The sequence below is a fragment of the Aulonocara stuartgranti genome, assembly GCF_965226115.1.
Source record: "Aulonocara stuartgranti genome assembly, chromosome: 7".
NCBI classification, from domain to species: Eukaryota; Metazoa; Chordata; class Actinopteri; order Cichliformes; family Cichlidae; genus Aulonocara; species Aulonocara stuartgranti.
The window spans coordinates 30,548,429-30,570,811 of record NC_138945.1 but is presented as its reverse complement, the minus strand read 5'-3'; the positions used below and the strand labels follow the sequence as shown (position 1 = coordinate 30,570,811).

The window sequence follows — 22,383 nt, the reverse complement described above, 5'->3', positions numbered from 1 at the left end:
ACATTCAACGCTGAGCAGGCTTTTGGAAATATGACTGTCTAAACATGTGCAGGTCGTTTCCAGGACTTTTAAACGGCAGCAGGAAGCACACTGCAAACTATATCATATGTTGTAACCGAGGCTCAGCGATGCACCCAGCTAACACACGATGCTATAAAAGGTGCAATTCACCTGATAAAGGCCCTTAAAAAATTTCAGCAGAGGGATCGGATAAGTGTTCCCGCGGGAGGGGTTCAGAGCATTTGTTACCAAACCCTTACTCCAAGCTCCGAAGCAGGTGTTTTTGCAACTGCTGAATTACTCCTTCCACTAAAAATATGCAGGCAAATTACACATGTGAAGCGAAGACCTAAATATGAAGTCCATAACCCAGATACTAGCGGCCTCACATTTATCTGAAGTTATCCGCAAAATGATCTCGTTTAACTCTTCATGCGAGTGCACTCATGGGGAAGTCCTAGTTCCAAATAATGATCGTCCTTGTTAATTAAGACACGTTGATAACAAAGTTGCTCTCAGGACAGATTCTTCTGTGGCTCGTCGTGGGGCAGGATGGAAACTTTATGTAGGGAATAAGAAAGAGACCAGTCTCAGAAAGAAAACTGCACACACGTTAAACATCAACACAGGTGTGTTTGTCTCTGAACTGAAAATTATAACTGAGGTATCTCAACTTCTAAGGAACTTTTTAGCAGAATGTTTTTGAAAAGACACGAAGGTTGGAATAAATTTTATCCCCACTTTTATTATTATCTTAGTTGTCGGAAGGTGAAATAAACAATTACCACGGGGGCAAAACACGCAGGGATCTTTATTTGCTCCGAATTGCCTGAATAAATAAAAGCTGCAGTGCGGACTAATATTTTATTTTGTCTAAATTACACATAAAATGTTGTAACGTTCGACATATCTTAACATAGTCGAGAGACATCCAGTCCCTAGATTTTTACTTTCATGTCACCCATTAATTTCCTTGCACACCATCAGATAATTCATAAAAGTCATCAACACTGAAAGTTTTGGAAAGCCCGCTTTTAATCCAACTTCTTCCTTGCGAATTTCAAATTACGCATTCATCTGTCTGAGTAACTGTCAGTCTGGTTAAAAGGCTGCCGGATACTGAGATTGCCTGTAATTTATTCTCGCCCAATCTTTTCTCAATAGCATCTTGATAAACATGACAGAATCGCTTTTAGGCTCTGCTTTAAATCTGTGCGCGCCTGTGTGTGTGTGTGCGACACAGAGGAGAGCGAGAGCCCCATCTGCTCCTTTTCAAACCAATTTAGGATGTCACTGCGCGTGCTTTTGTCTCGCGGACGGACGCCACGGGAACACTCTGCAATGGGACAAGAGGTGGGTTGGGGCTGGTAGGAAAGGGGGGCAAAGAGCGGAGTCACGCACGGGCCGCAGTTATGGTGCTTGGTGACGTCACAATAGAGGGCGAGGGGAATAAAAGAGTGTAAAAACCAGGTAAAGTAGGCCTACCTTCAAGAGCTGATACCCAATCTTGCTTCAAAAATGTGTTTTGGCAAACACTTACATAACACCCTACCCAGAAGTGGCCTATTTAAAAATAATAAAAATTTAGATATGATTATATTATCTATGTTTACCACGTGGTTACCAGATATTTAAAATAAATATGTGGCAATTTGCTGCAGAATGTGAAATAATGTAGAATATGAAACAACTTTTATGTCTGGATGTATTTGTTTTATATTGGTCTCACTAATAATGCGCAGATAAACAGCAATGAAGTAAATGAATGGCTACTCGTTTGTTGGGTTAACTTTCCTTCTCCAGGACAGAGATGTCTCTGACATGTTATCAAAATCCGAGCATGACTAAACCATGTGAAGCAGGAAAAGACGTATTGGAATACAATAGAGCTATTAGTCCCGTTGGAATACATTTCACTTTTTTTCGTAATGCATTAGTCGGTCGCCCTACTGAGAAATTAATCTTGCGGTTAAAGGAAAAAAAAATGCTTGTGTGACCTCGGAGGGTCAAAGCTGGATGAAAAAAAAGGAGAGCGAGTGCTGCACGTCCAAAAACATAATAAATTAAGAGCTACAACACTAAGTGATCTTGAGACATTTAACATCAAATCTGTCAATAAGTGAAACATGCCCCGGGAGAGTGATTACCATACTCAGATGCATCACCTCCTTTTTTCAAAAGGCACTGGATCAAGACTGAAGTACCCCACAGCATCGATTTGATTTTCATTATTTTATTAGTAACCCTCATTCTCTTGAAACAGTTGCACACATGCAACTTACAGAACAAGAACAAAATGTATTTTATACATTTTTAAACTGCCATTCAAATCATCCTACTTCAAGCTGTTCGAATATTGTATTTATTTATGTTTTTAAACGAGACAGCATCTAAAACAAAACTGATATTTAACCACAAAATATATTCACGTTGGTTCTCTAACAACTCACCAGAGCTTATATTAATTTATTGCGGATTTAGAGGCAGATGTAGGCTACAATATGGCGCACACTCGTCCTCGCGTCTTCTACTGAATCCTTCGACTGAGTTCTGCAGTGAAGATTTAAAGTGCATTACAATTAACACACATGTTAAAAAAATACGAAAAAGTAATTAAGTTTAATATTACATTATCTTTTTTTCTATATATATATATTTTTAATTTGTTTAACTTTTTTAACTTTTTTATATTTTTGCCAGTTTAAATAAATGACTAGAATGAAAGAATACCGAAACAGTGCTGGTCTATTTACAGCATTAGTGCTGCCCTGTCACAGCCTATTAGATTACATTATTACACTGAATCTTAACGCCTATTTAAAGCCGTGGGCCAAAAACAGTTTTTCTTTTTACGTATTACACGATTTTTTTTCTCTTTTCTGTGGGAATCTTAATGTTTCAAGTGCTCTCATATGTGGGTGTAAATCATCAACTCCAGGTGCCATCTGTTCTAATTTAGATTTTATTTGTCATGGTTCTATTTTTAAACTGCTCCCGTATCAAGACTCAGCCCTGTGAGTGATGCTGTCCTCAGTTTGTTAGATGTGAGCTTGCCCGAGGCGCTTGTACCAATTAGCAGAACAGACCAACAACTAAAGGTTCCCATATTTCATCGCAGATCTGGAACATTAGCCAGTGAATTATTGAGAAATGATAATTGTGCCAAATTCACGTGACTCAATGTTCACAGAAAATAATTTTTAATCAAGCAAAAAGGCACATCGCTCTTTTAAATCGTTTGTAAATAAGCGCATGTACGTTCTCGCTGGTTTGTTTTCACCTTTTAGAAATTCACCACCTTATACTCATTCATCTGATCACATTTTGTGTGCCCACCTGCTCTGCAGAGATTTGTGTGTGTGAACGTTGCTCTGACATAGCAATAAAACTTAGTCCCAAAAAGGTGTTAAATTTAGTGCAAATGTTTAAGTAAAGAAAGTCCCAAAACACAATTTAATTTAGTGTGTCTATACTGTAGCTTTCTAAGTCCTAGAAATATTATTCCTGACATGAATCTGCATAATTACCTGATCCTTCAAGTTACAGATTCATTTCAGGCAAATGCAGGTGTAAGTATCCAATGCTATGTTTTACCTGCTTCAGATATGTGCAGAGGCCCTCATTGTGTTCAAGTACAGCTTGTAACAAAACAACCCTTGCACTGTTAATTTAATTAATTAAGGAAGTACATACTGTGTTCAAATATACTCTCTATAATCTTTCACAATATAATTGTTGCTGATTTGAGTCTCCATATGAATGTATGTTTATTTAAAAAGAGGTTGTTTTATGAGAAGAAGTTGACCACTTCTGGTGTTAATTTGTTACGCTGCTCTTTGTTAGCTTTTACTCATCTGTGAGGGTGACCTAAGTTTTGAAGTACGTTTGTGGAAGTCCCACCTGGAGTTCCTTCATTTAATATTTTATCAACTTATCAGCCTTATCAGTTTTTCCATGATCATCTCAAGTTTCCCCGATGTTTGGTCCTTCAGAGCATTCACTGTGTGAACAGGTATGTTAGGAAGGACTAAAAAAGGATACTGTACAATTTGGAGCTGTAGGAAGATACAGTTTTATTTACTGAATGACTCAGATCCATAATTAAAGGCTTGCTTGACTTTTAATGACCCCTGAACACAAGCAAACTCGTGTAAGTTATTTTAAGTGGAATGAGTAATGAGACGTTAACAGTGAACACTGAGCTGAAGCCAATTAGCTCTGCAGTGCAGGCAGACTGCTGGGCGCTACAGTGCGCTTTAAAGCCAAGCAGAGAGCCTGCAAGGTCAGAAGGGGCTGGGCTGTGTGCGTGCGTGCTTGTGTGTGTGTGAGTGTGTGTTGGTGTGTGTGTGTCCATCTTTGCAGGCTTGATGTTATCGTTTTCTCAGTTTGTTTGACACATTTGTGCACAAGCTAGAGCACAATGGTACGTGCACTTTCCACCAAAAGGATGACTTTAAGAGCTTGTTGACATGGGAAATGTATTTTATTGGCCGTTTAGCTGGTTTTATTTTTGTGGTCAAAGCTGCATTATCATCGCATCATAATGGACTGGAGAAGTGGGACAGTTTTGATAAAAGTCTTTCGCCCTCATGGGAAGCGTGGATACCATTCTAAGCTGGGAAATCTATTAAAAACTTATGCTATAGAAAGCTGTCTGCAGTAACACAGTGCTCATAATACGTTTTGTGGTTAACGAGCTAAAACATGTAAAACCAGCGGTATTGTTCTTTAAATGTTTTATCTTCTGAATATAGCTCAGATTGATGCGATGCAGGCTGCTTTTGAAGCAGTAGCAAGTCAGTAGAACTAATGGTACATTTAGATTGTTTGTGTGTGTTTACGAATATAATCCAGAAACAGGATTTAGAAACACCCTTCCTGAGTGGAATTTTTTTTACACTGGAGCATTTGGGGGATTTTTCTCATGATGTTAAGCAGTGCAAGTTAAAAGTGGAAAAACAAAAAGAAAAGACAAAAGGAAGTAACGGTGACTTCTCTCAGCTTCATTATCATGTTTTTTTTTCACACTCCTGACAAATTTGTTTTATGATTCTTAGAGGTTACTATGTAAAGTTGCGATATTGTTTGTCTTGTGTAACCCATAGATGTGTTAGATAATTATTATAACAGCATTATGCAACTCAAATTATAAAACTCTTTTGGATTAGGTTTGTTAAAAGGTAGAAAAGAAGCAGAGAGAGAGAGAGGGAGGGAAAGAGAAGGAGAGGTCTTAGGCAAGTAACGCACTACAAGACTATTATCTCTCGTCCAAGAGAATCATTCAGCTCTCTCTGTGGGGTGTCAAAGCGACACATCTCGGCGGGGAGAAGATAACTAACCAAGATGATCTCTCAGTATCACGGCTTAATTTTCTTTACTGGGGGATATTCGGCGGTAATGTAACTTAAATAGGCCATTGTGGAGCAAACTGCATCGTTTTATATGGGACATAAAATCATGGAAACTCACCAAAAAGGAAGATTGGCACTTAGGTCTGCACAATGTGTTAAAATGGATTCTGAATGAATTACCACAAATGTCGTCCCATAAGGCCTGCAAACAGTATTTTCTTGCTGTGCGTGCATGAGAGCAAGAGGTGTGTGTGTGTGTGTGTGTTTGTGCATGTGTTTGAGAAAGAAAGACACAGAGAGAGGGAGATCTTTTTTTTTTAGATTGAGATTGCTCATTTAACCTTGTACAAGAGCTTAATTCCAAAATGATATGAGAGCATTTAAAAATAAAAGGCATGATTAACATCATGATTATCTTTGCCTTGTGTGTGTGTGGGCGGGCGTGTTTACACATTCCTTTTAGCTCATATGCTGCAACTTACAGATAACAATTAGGAGTCTGCTCATGGTCACATCCAGTATCCCAGAAGTGTAGAGGAGTGGAGGCTGCTGTAAGGAGCATTTTTAAATGCGTTATCGCACACATGTGGGTGTAATACTCAGGTGCCCACATAGGCTTGTTCATGCAGTTTGCATGCATTACGCTATTGACATGGTGCATTTGTGTGTCTCATCTTTCCACTCAGCCATGTTTCTGACTTGTCTGTCCATCTCCCTGAGTAAACAAGAGCTATGTTAATGTGAATGTTAAGGGCTCTATTAGTGCTACAGACAGGAAGTGGAACAACCCAGGCTTTTTCTATTCGTCTATAATTAATGAGGACTAGAGGTTAAACTACCTCTTAATCACCAGACAACATAGAGAGGGATACGAGGATGGAGGGGATAAATAAAAGACGAGAAAAGAAAGAAGGGAATCAAACAGAGTAAGTGAAATAAAGAAAAAATAAAGGGAAACAGCCATCATTGACCTCGATCAGCGTTGTTCTCGATCAGCATGAATTTGCCCACAAATATTTAGTCATCTCTGTAAGTAAAAGATCAAATCATCCCATTGTGGTGTAGTTGGACTTTTTCATACATTAAGAGTCATTTTGAAAGAAATGTAAACATTTGATCCTCCTTGAAACAGCTCCTTATGAGAAAAAAATACCACATGGAAAAACACAAGGAAAATTAATTTTAAAAGCAATTTCTGTCATGGTTCTGGGTCATTAATCAATTGCTTTGTGTTTATGGACTTCTTGACTAATCATTATGGTGTTTCTAGACTCATATTTAGTATGTCTTATATTTATTAGTTTTTCTTGTTTATCCCTATTGGTGCTGGTTTAACTCCCTCAGTGTTTCCTGTGTTTGTCAGTCTTGTCATTTCACGTTCATTGTCTCTGTGTTCTGTCTTTAACACACTCCTTAGTGTCTCTCTCCCTCTGTCGCTCTCTCTCGCTATCTTTGTGTCCCTCTCCTACTGTTAAGCTCGCGTGTCTTTGTCTGGGTCTCACAGTGGGTGTCACTTCCTGTTTTATTTTCAACCCTATCTCGTGTGTTATGTTGTTTTGCCTCCCCTGTTCAGTTAGTCAGATTTGTTCCTGCTGTGTTTCCACCTGTTGCCCATCCTCTCGTTATGCTGTGTAGCCAGTCTTCATGTCCTTCCGCCATGTTTCCCCATGTGCTGTGTGCTTCATGTTTTGCGGCGTAGTTACCACGCCAGAAGTTTATTGTTTTGTGATTGAGTTTGTGGTTCTCAGCAATAAAGCTTTTTAAGTTGCCTCACGGCCACACCTTGACAATTTGGTTTTGACCCACTTTCTTTTCACATGCATTGCATAATTGTTTTGAACGCTATTCAATACAAAATTCATTTAGCTTAATATTGCATATACTTGAATATACCGCCCTTTGCTGAGCTGCCTCACTGCATGTCAAATGAAATCAAATATGTGCTTCAACAGTGCCATTCAATCCTGGTCTCACTCCTAGCTCCTCACATACAGATACATGCCTGAGTTTAAACAAAGACAAACTCTACACACAAAGTATGGCAGCAGCCAAGCTTGTGAAAACAGGTCACAAAGAAACGACTTTTAAATACCAAAAACTCTGCGCTGCACTTACTAAGATCCCATGCAATAGATGGGCAAAGTTCAAAGTGCATCAGATAAAGATGTTGTTAGGACAGGCATGTCAGGGACACATTCAAATAGTAAACATAAAGAAAAGAGATATATATTTTTTAGCTTTACGTGGCACTTACATATGGTACATTTAACAGTGTCTTTATGACACTTATTGTTTCCACACACCTACACTGTATGTTTTTGGGGAATGGCATGTGTTTGCATGACTTGAAACAAATGCATAATTCTAAGCCAATGTGTTTGTGTGAGTTTACCTCCGTTCGTCTTGTCATAATATCACATTCGTGTGCCTCCCTCACTCCAGGCAAGCTTTAATTGTGTAATCCTCTGATCCGGCTTGTAATCCTTTCAAACATACAGTACAGGGGTGATCATATCCATAGGCACTCACAAACACAACTTCACATCACAGATTAAAGTGGAAACAACAGATTTTGCTCTTGTTTTTATTGAAAAAAAAAAGAGAAAGTAAACAGGATAGGCCTAAAAGCACAAATACAGCAATCCTTCACAAATACAAATGTTTATTCCTTTCGACAAGCTGTTTTACCTGCATCTCTTTTGGATTTGAAATATACTTTAATGACGGCTTCAGCTTTGTTTGCTACTCCACAGTAAGCAGTGTGACAATGAGGCACAATGCACAATATGAGGACTGAAACTGAGGCAGTAAAATCAAAATCAGCCATGATCACAAACATTATTAGTTATAATAGTTTCATTTATTTTGTTTTGCTGCTTTTTTGTCAAGTCATGCGCTAGAAAGAGCTTTTTGTAATTGGCCATAATGCAGCAAGTCTCAATAAATTTAAAAATATAAATCAGTCTGCACTTATGGATCAAGTGCCATAAGTCTTAGATAAAATATAAACCAGTCAACTAACTTTGGAGCAGATACAAGTCATTTTAATAAGCCCTCTTACTTAAACATCTACTAAAATAACAATCCAACTTCTATGGATTTTTTTTCAAACAATACACTTTTTGACAAAACACAAATATGAGTTCACACAAAGCGATTCCAGCGATGCTCATCGCACTCACTGCACTGCAAATTATGGAAAAACAAACAAGAACAAAAGCAGTCTACTGAGAAGAACCAGCCTGCAAATTCTTAGACAATTAATGTTAAAAAAAAAAAGCCACACCTTTACTTTTCAATTATTTGATTTTTAATTATTTGATATTTGTGTTAAATGTAGTTCTGCTCAAGGGCTTGTCATTATAGATAGAGGCTGGCTTTTAAAGATGGGCCACTGGGCAAAATGGTAAACAACAGAATTAAATGGTAATAATTATTGTTCCAGAAAATAATTATTGTTCAGCTGCTTATCTGCTCTGGTGTTTAAATAACAATGAATATTAGCTGCCTTTCTCCCTCTCTCTCCCTCTGTATGTGTGTGTGTGTGAAAGAGGTTGGCTTAAGTTGAATCGCATATGCAGGACACAGATAGGCGGGCAATGTGACACACGTACTGTACGTACACATGCAGCCAGAGATTAAAACTCACACAGTGGGTTTTAAAGATAAGAAATAACATGTACAGCCTGTTATTTCCTGAAAACTCTTTCTTTATTACAAAGTAAATTATTCAAGCTCAAATATTTTAATAACTTTTTGGTAACTTTCTAATTAACTTGTCCCAAAATTTAGTTTCAAGGAAAATGTATTTAAAGTAAAACAATGTGACGATTTCAGCACAACTAATAATATAGCTAATATGCAACTACACTAAAAATGACAAATTCACATTTAATTGCTCGATCAAAACACGTTTTTTTAATGACAGACCAACAACTTCTTCTCTCCCCCCTAAATGAGATCAAGAGTGCCACATATGGATCAATTTTACATCTGTATTGTTTGTGATGTCCTGATCCCCCCCATATTAAAGCTCAGCATCAAAAACAGTTTTTCTTGCGATTATTGTTATTATTATTGTGCCTGATCTCGTACCACCGATGCACTAATACCCTTGTACAACATTGTGTGAACTGAGGGATTAACTGAGAGACATTAAGGACGCATGGCAGTGATCTGACAGAGTTAAGGGCGTTAATGATGACAGAAACATAAGCCTTTGTTGTTTTCGATGATGACAAACAAGCTCATGTGCCACATGTGCACATTTACACACACACACACACACACACACACACACACACACACACACACACACACACACACACATGATATGCTCATTGACTTAAGTATCCCCCAAAACACAGTGCCAAACATGAGATCCAACAAGATGTTTTTCCACCTCTATTTTTGATGGATTATTTTGCCCCAAACACTGATATAATCTTTAGGATATTTCAGTATCTACTGACAGATGTTATACAGAAAGAAGATAATAAAAACAGCTATACTTCTCACCTATTAAGGGTCATTCATATGTAGTTCATTATTGTCACATAAGTACAAGACTTACAAAAGTTTTGATTAGGTTTGGGAGAGTTAATCAGTGTATAGTGCTGTATGCTGTATATGAGCTTTTTGATCCCAATTGTAACTTGGTAGGTTAAACTTGAAAATAAAGAAAGAAAACCAGCAATTAAAATTGGAGACCCCTGAAGGCATCCAAGCAGCAAAGTCTTTTAGTAGACAAACATTTGATTCAATCCACTGCTATGCATACATTTTAAAACTCTGCATCCAGTCTTGTTGCCATCAGTGTACCAAGGCACCAGACCCAAAGGACGCCTGGTGCATATCTCTATGATGGCAGCAGTGGCTTCTTATAAAACAAGAGTATTAGTCATACTGGGATGAGAACATGTTGTTATCTGATTGTTAAGTCTGATGTCATAGCCATTTCCACATCCAAAGTTCCCTTTCAATTCCCCAAAGCAAAAATGCAGAGGCACAGCTGACAGTTTAAAACTACCCAGATTCGATCAGCACCAATAAAATGATCAACGTGGTTGTTCTACTAGGCATTATAATAAAGAGAAGTGTCCAGACAATGATGATAGAGGATTTGCAAGGTTGTGCAAAATTAGAAGTTAGCAGTAAGTTAGATTAAGATGCCAGTTACTGACAGATTCCGAATTTTTAATTATTATTGGGCCTTCACCTTTATTAGATAGTGGAAACTGACAGGAGGGTGAGAGAGTGGGGAAAGAGGAATGGGCCTCGGGTTTGACTCAAACTCAGGCTGCTGCATTTCAGCCTTCGGGCATTTGGCTGCTTCTTCACCCTGTGAGCTAATCTGGCACCTGGCCTGAAGTATTCCACGCTTCTATAAACTTGGACCTAAATACGTGTGACATATAGATGATTAGTGAAGATTTGTCACATTTACATAATGATCTGCCACTGTGTCACTAGATATAGTGCCAGTATTTGAGTAATATAGACTCACAGGTAAGATGTAGGATGAGGGGTAAATTGTTCTCAATACAGATAATCTAGAAGAAGATACTGAAAACATAGAAAAGCTTAATCAAAGCAGCACCTGAAATTACCCCATGCATTGCAGTAGGTTATTATGCATGAAAAAAGTCCTTCAGTTCTTAATATGCACCCTAAAATCTTACTCAGCCTGAGAGTGATTTATCTTGGTGTTGCTCAATCATCCAGGTAAGGAAATCCCTAAAAGTTGATTCTTTTCATCTGGACATCAATTCAGTTCAGTTCAATTCAATTTTATTTATTTATCACCAAATCACAACAACAGTCACCTCAAGGTGTTTGTAAGGTAGACTTTACAATAATACCCTATGAGCAAGCACTTTGGTGACAGTGGGAAGGAAAAACTCATCATTGATCATCATTGAACATCATTGATCAATGGCCATTTACAACTGATCAGTTGGCCAGTGATCAGTTTGCATCATTGTCAGTCAGTGGTGCTAGTTTCAGTCATTATGCAAATGTGCTGTTTATAAGGTTGGGGGTGAAATGATGAAATTTTACATCCAGATGAACAGGATCAGCTTTTTATGACCTGAGTGTGATTGTTTCCTTGAACTATTTGGCGTTTGGGACACTGAGCTTTAGTTTTGCTAAAAAGTTAAACAGATTCTCATCAAGAGGTCATTAAATCATGATTTAACAATTGTACAACATCCACAGTATAGAAGTAGCTACTGTGTCATCACCCACTGATTTCTGAAGTCTAAGATTGAGCATTCACACTGTTGCTGTTTTCATTTCAGAAAATTGGATATGACATGGAGGGCCATGTCTGACTGTGAAACCACTCAGTCATATCACAGATGATTCACCGTTTTGAAGCATAATATGTATTTCTGTATTTTTTTCATCTTTATATTGAGTTTATGAAATTTGGTTAAAGCTGACTTTATGCATGGATAGCTGTGTTTGACATTTCCTGTTTATCAACTTAAAAAAAATCTTAAATTTTTAAAATGTATTTATTTATTTTGGCTCGGTTGTATTCCAGTAAAATGTGAAGCCTGTTTGTTGTGTACTCATGGCAAGTTTTAAGAAAAGCTGAAACATTTTGCCTTTAGAATAAATTTGCACATTTTGGAGCATTTTAGCGGCAGTCCCACTTGAGTCCCACATCATTCATTGTTGCAGCTGACGTTCTTTAAAATGTGTAACTATTACTTTCAAGGAGAACCGTTTCTGTTTGTGACTCTTGACCTTGTTGTTTAACTTTATTATAAAACGTAAATTCTAATTATTGTGGCACAGCTTCCTTCAGTGCACCAATAAGCCAGAGAAAGACTTAAGAACATTTATGCAGCACCAGCTTCGGAAGATTTATTTGCATGAGCAAAAGTGAAAAGGAAATACCCCCTAAACATTTTATACACAGCTTTGCATATACAGCTGTAATTAAACATTATTTTTCATCCCTTTCTAAAAAAGAAAAAAAGTTATCAGTTGCCAGACCATCTTTGTTTAAAATTTTAATCTCATGGCTTCATAAACACACCAGAGTGGATTGTTAGTAAGAACTGGACTTTTCTATTCACCCCAAATCAAAAAGTATAATACCAGTTCCCTTGAAATGGCCCTGCTGACCTGCGTTTGACTCTTAAAATACTCTGCTTCCGCTCTAAAATGTGGATTAAAAAACATAGCTGAGAGCATAAATATTCTTCAGCATGTGTATTTGCTTTTTATAAAATCCCAGCAGCATATTACTCTTACAGAAGTCGTGTGCACTGAGTAAAAATCATAGAGTGTAAAATTGACAGATGGGGCTATTTGGGTTTCTGTTAGTGCTCAGGGACACTCACACACTTTAGGAGGGTCTCTTGTCATCAACGGTACTTTGGTTAATGATGACAGCTGCACTCAGTCGTGATTGACAAATTTTAAAAGAAAGAAAGTGAGGGAGAGTTATCGTTCAGCTCCACCCACACCCACCATCCTCACTCACCCGCTCCCCTACTTTTACATGAAATCAAGAGCAACATGTTGACTTCAAACTCTTAAAATTGAAAACATATGCAGTCCATTAGCATGGCCCCCAGATGTTGCTGCTGTAATCCCAGGCCTTCTGCTGATCTGATTGGCCCAGAACTTTAATCATGAGATGGTTAATGCGGTGCATTAAAGGCACATTTTTAGTGCTCAGTGCACACATGTAAAAACTTGCATAATGCAGCAGCATTGTTCATTATAGAGTAAATAAATAAAAACTTTAAAAAAGAAGGCAAAGTGACACTTCAGGTGACTCTTTTGTTTCATATTCAACCAAGAGTGCAGGAGGGAAATGTGAGACACGGCTTTAAATTGATCCTCTTTCAATATCTGATCTCTACGTGAATGTTACAGATTAAAATATCTCCCACTCTTTCTACATTCCAGCTTTGCTCTCTCTTTAAGCTCAACCTCTAAGCTGTATTTGAAATACAGAGGCCACAAATAAGATATTTAAGAAAAAGCAGATCTTTAAATGCACTCTATGCCGCTCTTCCCTTTGCAATTCTTATGCAATTTATTTGTGTGTAAGAAAGCCTAAGTATTTAAGCTGCTCAACAAGTTGTTTTAAACCATGTCCATTAACAAAAAAAATATTTAGGTATGATCCTGAGAAGCATCAACAGTTCAGTTCACCAGATTCGCCGGAGAGTGTCCAGCTGAACCTTGTGCGCTGAACTTGTTTATTAAGTTGAATAAAGCTGAATAAATAAATAAATCTAACCTGAATTAATATTATTAAGCTGATGTGTGCTGAATGCTAAGTACAAGACTTATGGTCAGTCTTATTGAGACACAGATTAACTACAATAAACCTTTGAAAGTCACTTGAAACCTAAAGTACATACACTCAGTTTAGCCTTTAAAAGCATTACAGGGATGCTGATACGGTAAGTAGTTCACTGTAGTAGCGTTCTGAGTTGATAACTATACAATTGTGGTGCTCTAGTTGAAGAGATGCTGGTATGAGCCTATAAAAATAAAATAGGTAACCTGGATGTAACAGTCAGAAAATACAATATTGTTGATTTTTCTAAGTGAAAAGTGTAAATCCCAAAGTGATGTCAGTCTTACACAGATCAGAACTTTGAAAATGAAACAATCTTCACGTCTTTATTTCTTGCTTAGTTCTAAAATGAGGAGCATTCAAAAAGTTTCACGTTGGATTTACAGATTATCCTTTGGATTAGGGATATTTAGAGGAACCAATTCGTCTACTCAGCCACTGATCACCGCAAGATCCCAATTTTATCTATGACTTTGCTTATTAGATGTAACCCTTTAAAGCCTGAACCATTAAAGAATTGTCAGAAAATATAATTTCCCAAGTGATGCCTAAACTGCTGCATGACAACGACTTTTTTTTCTGCATCTTTCAACCTTAAACGACTGACAAATCCTTCTTGTCGCACCTGTCTTTTTTATACATGACACGCTTGTACAGTCTGTAGTTCATCCTCAGCCAGAGGCCAAATATTTTCCTGAGCTTTACTTTCATGTGTGTTGCACATCATGCACACTATGCAGAGTGTGCAAATGTAGCCCAGCATCTAATAATATCACACCTTGAATCTAGTTAATATGTTGATGCAGCATTGTAACATTAACTGCAACTAATCAAAACCTTATTAATTAAATGACAAAGATTTCATTCCTGATTATTTCTCAGTTGATTAATATATCTGAGAGTAATATACTGCCTCATTAATAAGTGTTTTTGCTGCCCACAGTGCTTTGCCCTCAATTTATAAACACCCACGCATAGTGCACGCCTAAAAACAGAGACGAGTCCTCTGTTTGAACTCATGACTTAATCCAATTCTATTAGTGGAGAAAATGGGTAAGGTATTATTTTGCTTTACAAGCAGCCAGTCTAGTGAATAATGTGTAATTAATAACTCGTAGTTTTCAAACAACTGTCCAAACACTGTAACAGCACTGACACTTGTGTATGAAAAATGTCAGTAAATGTGGGGTTTTTTTTAAAGATGACAGCAGATTTAGACATATGGTGTTTTACAGTTAAAACTTTTATTCAGGTCAAATAGGCATCAAGTCACTAACTGCTTTACTGGCTGTGATGGCTTTCTGTTTGCCAAGGATAATACATGCTCTCTATTTCCATCTCTGCACAGACTATTTGGTATTTACATCTTCTCTAACTTTTAGTATGACATCTGTATGTTGAAGTGATTGAGGATCATGAGAGCATCAGAGGTTTGTATAGACCATGCAGGGTTTTATACACAGTCAGAAATAGGGGTACGGAAGGAGTACATTACTGTGCCCCAAGGTACAAAAATGACATTAATACAGTCTAAGGACAAATATTGGACCTCGGGGGAACTATCTGTACCTTTTTTAGCGTCTGAAAGGTACATACATGTTCCTTAATTGTGAAAAGTACTTATTTGTACCCATTCTTTCAAAAGATAAAGTACAGGTTGATTAAGCTCTTTTTGATTAGAGGTTTTTTTTAAATTCTTTTTGACAGTAATTTATTTGCAACTGTATTGATTTAAGCATATATTTTAGTGTTTTTATTTTATTTTTTATTATTTTCATTGCTGTTGTTGTTTTTGTATTCCCTGAAACCCCCTTATTTTTAAGCTGCTTTAAGAACAACGAATTTATTTGAAAGAAAAAAAAGTAAAAATGCATTTAAACATTTTTTTAAGAGAGCGTTTTTTTTTTTTAAGTATAAGTATTTGGATGAATTGCAAAAAAGCACCCTCGGAGTGCGAGTTGAGCCCATCCTCACAACATCAAACAAAAAGTAGAAGAAGAAACTCAACGAATAGCTGGTGGATTCTAGAACTTTCTTTAAATGCAGCAGGTGCCATTTTGTTTTATCAACGGACGGAGATGGATTACGAACTTGCAAGTCCTGGTGTGCTCTGTTCACTTTCAACCGAGGAACTCTTAACAAAAATACAAGAGTGGGGCTTAGATGTCACCGAAGCTGAAGCTCAGCGTTTCAGAGGTAAGTTTTATTTAAAGAAAAATGTAGCGTAATTACTAATTATTGGTTTAGCCTAGCTTAACGTATATTAGCAATTTAGCTAGTTTCGGCACTCTCTTAGCTCAAATTATGTCTTTTTACAAACGTTTTTACAAACGTTTCATGTGTAAAGTTGAGGTCACAGTTCTGAAAAATGAAAAATGTGTACACATAGTATTTGTATAAGTTTGAACTTATATATGTGGTTCGGCCACAGTCTATGGGTTCGGTAACCCCTGCGCAGCGGAACGGCGCGAAATTTGATTCCCTGGTAGCTGAATGCAGTTTACCGTTAGTGTATTAATGGTTTAATAAAATCACGTTTTTACATCCACTCCAAGGCCATTAACACACATGGGCGGCGTTTAAAGGAAATATCTTGACGCCGCACTTGTTTAAAATATAACAAGGGTGTCGCAGCTGGGGTTTGATAGTCCCGTTTTCAGCAATGTGGGAACTTTTTCAGCATGTAATCTGAGCTTGTAATACGGTCCTCCGGGTGTTATCGCTATAAGTAATCGGTCTGAAAGAACAGACGGCAGAAACTGTCGGAAATCTGGAGAAAGGAGTCACCTTAGTAGTGAATATTAACAAATTACAGCATTCTAGTCTTTTTTTTTTCTTCCAAACTTGAAAGGGCACAAAAGCATGCTCAGACTCTGCTCTCCTGTGTCCAGTAGTCCCAAACAAACATCTAAATTTAAAAATGAAAACTTTGCATATCAAGAGGATTCACTCTAAAAATTTGGTTTATTTTATTTAATTTACTGATTTTTTAATGAATATTTCTTTGAACTGAAAGAAGTTGTACAAAAGGTTTTAATGTGTGTGATATACGGTTTTTACCCATGTAAAAATGTGGTGTTAAATATTCTTACATGGAATTTAGAGTTTGTACTACCATTTATCTTGCAGACAATGAGGTTGATGGTGACACAGTTGACTGCGGTCTTACTGAGACTATGGTTGCATACCTTTTCCAAGGATCCTTCAAAAAGCAGGTTAAATTCAACCAATTTGTGTCAAGGATGAAGGAATCTTCAGTGACGCTGACTCTACAGACTGTCTCTCCAGAAGACTGGCAACCATCTACTTCGTCAACTTCAATAAGGTATTTTCTTATTTATAATGAAGTTAGTATGTCTGAAACATACATGTTGGCCATTATGCACTTTTAGGATTTAGTTAATATGATCATTTTTCCTACCATATGTATTGTTACTGTAGTGTTTTATACTTCAATTCATGCAATAAAAACAAACATTTAACTGTTTTCACAGCAATGAAAATACTTTGAGACTGCCAGCCTCTTTTGAAATTCCAAGATTTCCCAAAAATCTGCAACTAAAACTGGACAACAAAGAACCGTGCCATAAAAATCCAAGGGACAGACACACAATAATCAGAGTTCTATATGAAGCTGTGGCACAGTATACTATGTAAGTTAATCAGGGTAATGTTAGCTTGTTGCTTTAGAAAAAGCTGAATCTGTCATATTGAAAATAAACGCTACATTACTAAGAAACAATAACTGACACTTCAAAAAATATGAATCTTTCAGACGACATGTGTATAGGAAACACAGAGAACAGGTGTTGTGTCCCCATAAAGACTTAGATGAAAATGAGCAGGAGGTAGTCAGTCCACACCCAAATGAATTTGCAAATGACATGACTGAAAATATTGAAACCCCTCCATCCTGGGATGAATTTTTGATAAATTTCAGAGACAATCTTTTCAAGTTCATTCTTAAGTGCAGAGAGAAAAATTCTTTACCAGTCTCTGTTCAGGAAGAAATTGTGGAAGATGTAAATTTTCTGATGTGTTTTTTCAAGGAGAACTACGATGCTTTTATAGCATATCATTTAGAGAAAATGGGTCTTGATGTGTCTTTGTGTCCAGAGCTTAAAAATGTCCTGCATTCAAATGAATTTTTTGAGAAGGCTTCAACAGCTATTCGATCTCCTTATTTGGTCAAAGAACATTGCAAATCAAAGCTCAACATGACAGAGCCTGTTCATTGCAAATTAAGAGACTCTGTGGGTCATACAGTTGGCTCGTATTCATATGTGCCTGTTGATAAGGTGCTAAAAAATTATCTTTCTCATGAAGACATACAAGATCACATTTTTTCAAGTGGCAATTTGGAAACTGATGAATTTCTAACAGATTACTCTGATGGAGAAATCTTCAGACATCATCAATTCTTCAAGGATAACCCAAATGCACTGCGACTCCATTTTTATGAGGATGAATTTGAAGTACTTAATCCTCTAGGATCTAAACGATCCAAACACAAACTTAGTGCATTTTATTACACTGTAGGCAATTTGGACAAAAGGTACACTTCTCAGCAGAGGCACATTCATCTAGCGTTATTGGTACGCTATTCTTTCGTTAAGCGGTGTGGTTGGCATGTTATCCTTAAACCTTTGCTTGATGATTTGGAAAAACTTTCCACTGATGGCTTTACTTTTACCATTGATAAAACTGAACACACTATTCATGCTGCTCTTGCAACTTTATCTTGTGATAATTTATCAGCTCACATGATTGGTGGTTTTTCTATGTCATTTAACACTGGTAGAATTTGTCGGTATTGCATGGCTTCTTATGAAGATATGAAACAATCCTTTGAGGAAGAAAGCTTTGTTTTAAGAACATCAGAGGTTCACCAGTATCATCTTGCACGAATCCAAGAATTTCCGGATGATAAAACAATATATGGTGTAAATAGTTCATGTCCTTTTGACAGACTGAGTTATTTCAGTGTTACGCAAGCTTTACCACCTGATGTAATGCATGATCTGTTGGAAGGTGTAGTTCCTCTAGTTATGAAACTAGTGATTTGTAAAGCCCACACTGAGAAGCATATTACAATTAGAGAGATCAATGAAGAATTGCAAAAAATGCCCATCGGTCAGAATGACAAAACAAACAAACCAGTACAGTTATCAGAGAGACTTCAGAGTGTTGGTATTGTTGGATCAGCATCTCAAAAGTGGTGCCTGTTCAGATTGCTGCCATTTCTGATGGCAGACCGTGTGCCACCTAATTGTAAATATTGGCATGTTTTTCTTCTATGTCGTGAAATAACAGAGATTGTAATGGCTAAAAAAGTGCGAAAAGAGAATATTTTATTGTTGAAGTTGCTTGTCCATGAGTTTCTCACAAAACTGAAAAGTGTATTTGGGGATGTAATTACACCAAAGTGTCATTATTTAATCCACTATGCAAGACTGATTGAAATGTTCGGCCCTCTACGTTTGTTATGGTGTATGAGATTTGAAAGTAAGCACCAGTATTTCAAAACGTTGTCCCACAATTGTAGAAATTTTATGAACATTGCTACAACTTTGAGCAACAGACATCAGTTCAGACAGTGCTGGGAGTTTTCTAACAAAAGTTTACTTGGTGAATTTGAAAATGTTTTTGGAAAAAGTGTGACTACACCATTTTTGTCATTACCACTGGAACTGCAACAAGCACTGACAGTCTATTGTGGCTTTTCTGAAGTTGATAGTGCTAAGAAAGCTTTCCAGCGTGTGTCAGAAGTAATTGTGAACAGTGTCAAATACTGTGTAAGAGATGTGTTTGTCATTGATGTACTGCTTTCAGAGAAGATTCCTCTGTTCTGGCAAATTAAGTACATATTTAATATTGACACAATGTGGGTCTTTTGTGGAAAAATTCTCATTCCTCTGTTATATGACAACCATTTTCATTCATACAGTGTTAGAGTTGATAGTGAATGGACGTTGCTAAAACCTGGACAGGAAATTGATGTTGCAGCTTATGACACATACTCTGTTGATAACAGTTTGTATGTAACAGTTAAGCAATGTATTTAAGAAGGTAATAAATGTGACAAGTATTTTTGACTTTGTATCTTCAATTTTTCAAATCCTGAGAGGAAAAATATAGGAAATCTGTGTGTAGATACTGAACCTTTAGAAAGACATTTTTGTACTCCTTTTAAGGGTTCTTTTTTGTACTTTATACTAAGGGTACAACTTTGCCCTTTAAAGTACAGGTTTGACGTGTAAAAGGTACAAATTACAAGGGTACAAATCAGTACCCACAGTTTAGGGTACAGAACGGTACCTTAGAGGGTACCACCCCAGTGACAAGCCATTGTACCCCTATAGGTACATTTCTGTACTTTAATTTCTGAGTGTGTAGTCAAACATACTCCCTGATCTTCCAAGATGTAAATAATCTCTCCTTTATTCTCCTCATTTAAAAAAACAAAATACAGAAGCAATATTTTCCTGGTTTGGTATTTCACATTTGATTTGATTAGTAAATTGGCAGTTTCCGTTCATAAATGGTGTTCAGGTTGGGATTGCAGTATTTGATTTTCAGTGTTTAAATAGTTAATAGGGGAAACCAGTATTCAGTCTAGCAACCCATTAACCTCGCCTCTGGTCCTGGTGTCTATTATAGCTTCATCCCTTTGTGACATATATTATAGTACATGTTCAGCTCATCTGCTGGCAACTGATAAATTTTCTAAACATTGTATGTTCATTTCAAACAGTTGTTAACAGTAGTTGTAGCATAGTTACAAGCTTCATTTTTTTTTCCAGAATATAGGAAATGCATTAAAAATAATAAAAATAAAACAAGCAAGCCCAAAATGTCTGACATATTTAAGAAGAATGCATGCTCTGTGATTACACTGGATCAGCCGACCCAGCTTCATACTCTGTCTTAAGCTAGGCCCAGACATCCTGTGAAAGTAATTGAGTGATCATATTTCTTTAGTGACTTCCCAAAGCTCAACAAGTGAGAGATTCAGAAAAGGTTGGTAAATAGAGAATTCAATTTTCTTTACCCCGATTCACAGCTCCTTCAGTGCCAGCGAAGTCCATATGCCAAAAAGCACCCAGACACCCATCTGGGGATGTACCAGTATACTTTTTTCTGTCTTTATTTTTGTTTGTTTTTAATGAAGTTTCTGAACCACAAAAGTGGCCCTAACAAAAGTCCTCTTGATAAAGGTTGAAAGCTCACAGGGATGGTGGGTGGTGTGATGTTTGGCAGAAATGTCCTGGGCTCAAATCTACTGACCAGCTTCAAACTCTTTCCTTTTTTCCCCTTATTTAGAAAACATGTTTAATGTGAAATTTACATTGTTTTCTTTTCACTGAATGGGACTGCGTACAATTTCCTTGTTCTTGTTGTATAATGACAATTAAAATTCTAATTTATCTGATGTGCCTGTGTGCTGCCCACCCACGGTCTAAAGACATGCACGTTAGATTAACTGGTGATTCTAAATATCTTCACATATTTCTTTTTCCGTGTGTTAGCCCTGTGATAGACTGGCAACCTGTGTAGGGTGTATGACCGCTCCACCTCTCCCGCACCCACAAATTGAAGAAGCGGTTAAGAAAATGGACGAATGGTCACCTGGATGCAAATTCTCCTCCACTCTCACCACGATGCACCACAAAGGGAGGGCTTCATTTTGAAAACTTTTTCCTCAAGCTTATAATCTTGAAATTACACGGGGAGGTCACTTGGCGTGTGTTATAATTACTTTGGATCAATGAGGGCCTGTTTGAGTGTTTGGCTGAAATGTGCCTGAAGAACAATAAATCAGGAGGAGGTATACCAAGGTGAACAAAAAGCATGAATTATTAAATTTTTAATGGTCATGGAGTAAATTCAGCTTCCCACAACAGGATGCGTTATCTATTTGAAATATAATTAGTTGTGTTACAGAACTGGAGGAGATGGAGGTGATGGCTGAAAGGGGGTTTATGGCCTGGCTTATTTCTCATTGCAAAAGGATTAGGACTGATGTTAAAAATATTTTGAACTCATAATTCTTTCCCTTTAGAAATGTGCAAAACATTACATTTTTCTGGTCAATAATAGACTCACTCACTCACTCAATCACTCAACTGTGTCAGTGGGCGTTCCTCTTGAACCCTTAGAGAAGGCTTGACTGATGTCTGGCATCACTTTCTCTCCTCTCGTTCTTCCTCCTCTTCTCCTAGTCCTTCCTCCATCGCGTCACGCAGTGTCCTGCGGGATCCGGGAAATGATTAAGGAAGACAGTTTCAAATACCTTTCAAATCTCTCCCTGATGGCACTGCAAAGTAGGTGGGCATGGAGAATGTGGGAGTCGGTGAGGAGTATGCCAGTGTGCCTGGTAGAGACAGCAGAAAAGGTGAATACTGAGTGTATAGATGTGGATGTGCACGTACAGGTGTTTCCCTACATCTCTAAGAGTCATGCTGGTTGTTCGTGCATGGGAGTGCCCATTAGTAATTAGAGGAAACAAGTCTCTCCAGATAAGTGTGTTCAGGTTCATTTACTTGTGGTTGCAAGTATACCAATCTACATTTTCACCTGTAGTGCAAATGTGTGTGTGTGTTTGTGTGTGTAAGAGACACAGTGTAAGAACAAATTGAGCTCCTTTAGCAGAATATATAATCTCAATTAAATATGCGATATACTTCAGTATCTTGTTCA

General features: G+C 37.3%; 1 protein-coding gene and 1 long non-coding RNA gene across 7 annotated transcripts in view; one reads left to right on the top strand and one right to left on the bottom strand.

Annotated features, from left to right (window-relative positions):
* The window catches only part of skor2 (SKI family transcriptional corepressor 2), a 109,413-nt gene that overhangs the window by 11,216 nt on the left and 75,814 nt on the right, over window positions 1-22,383 (bottom strand). For 3 of the 6 annotated variants that reach the window (XM_082538851.1, XM_082538856.1, XM_082538855.1), the window contains 2 exons: window positions 21,811-21,933; window positions 7,744-7,834 (listed from right to left, as the gene is read on the bottom strand). The exons of 1 other annotated variant lie outside the window; for it this stretch is intronic. The gene's annotated coding sequence lies outside the window, so the exon portion shown is untranslated. Of the gene's footprint in view, window positions 1-2; window positions 193-7,743; window positions 7,835-21,810; window positions 21,934-22,383 lie in introns of those variants that run through there. 2 more of the 6 variants (XM_082538852.1, XM_082538858.1) reach the window with 2 other exon arrangements.
* Window positions 15,621-17,407, top strand: LOC309709926. The gene is made up of 3 exons (XR_014277633.1): window positions 15,621-15,879; window positions 16,813-17,008; window positions 17,178-17,407. It is a non-coding gene; the product is annotated as an uncharacterized lncRNA (long non-coding RNA).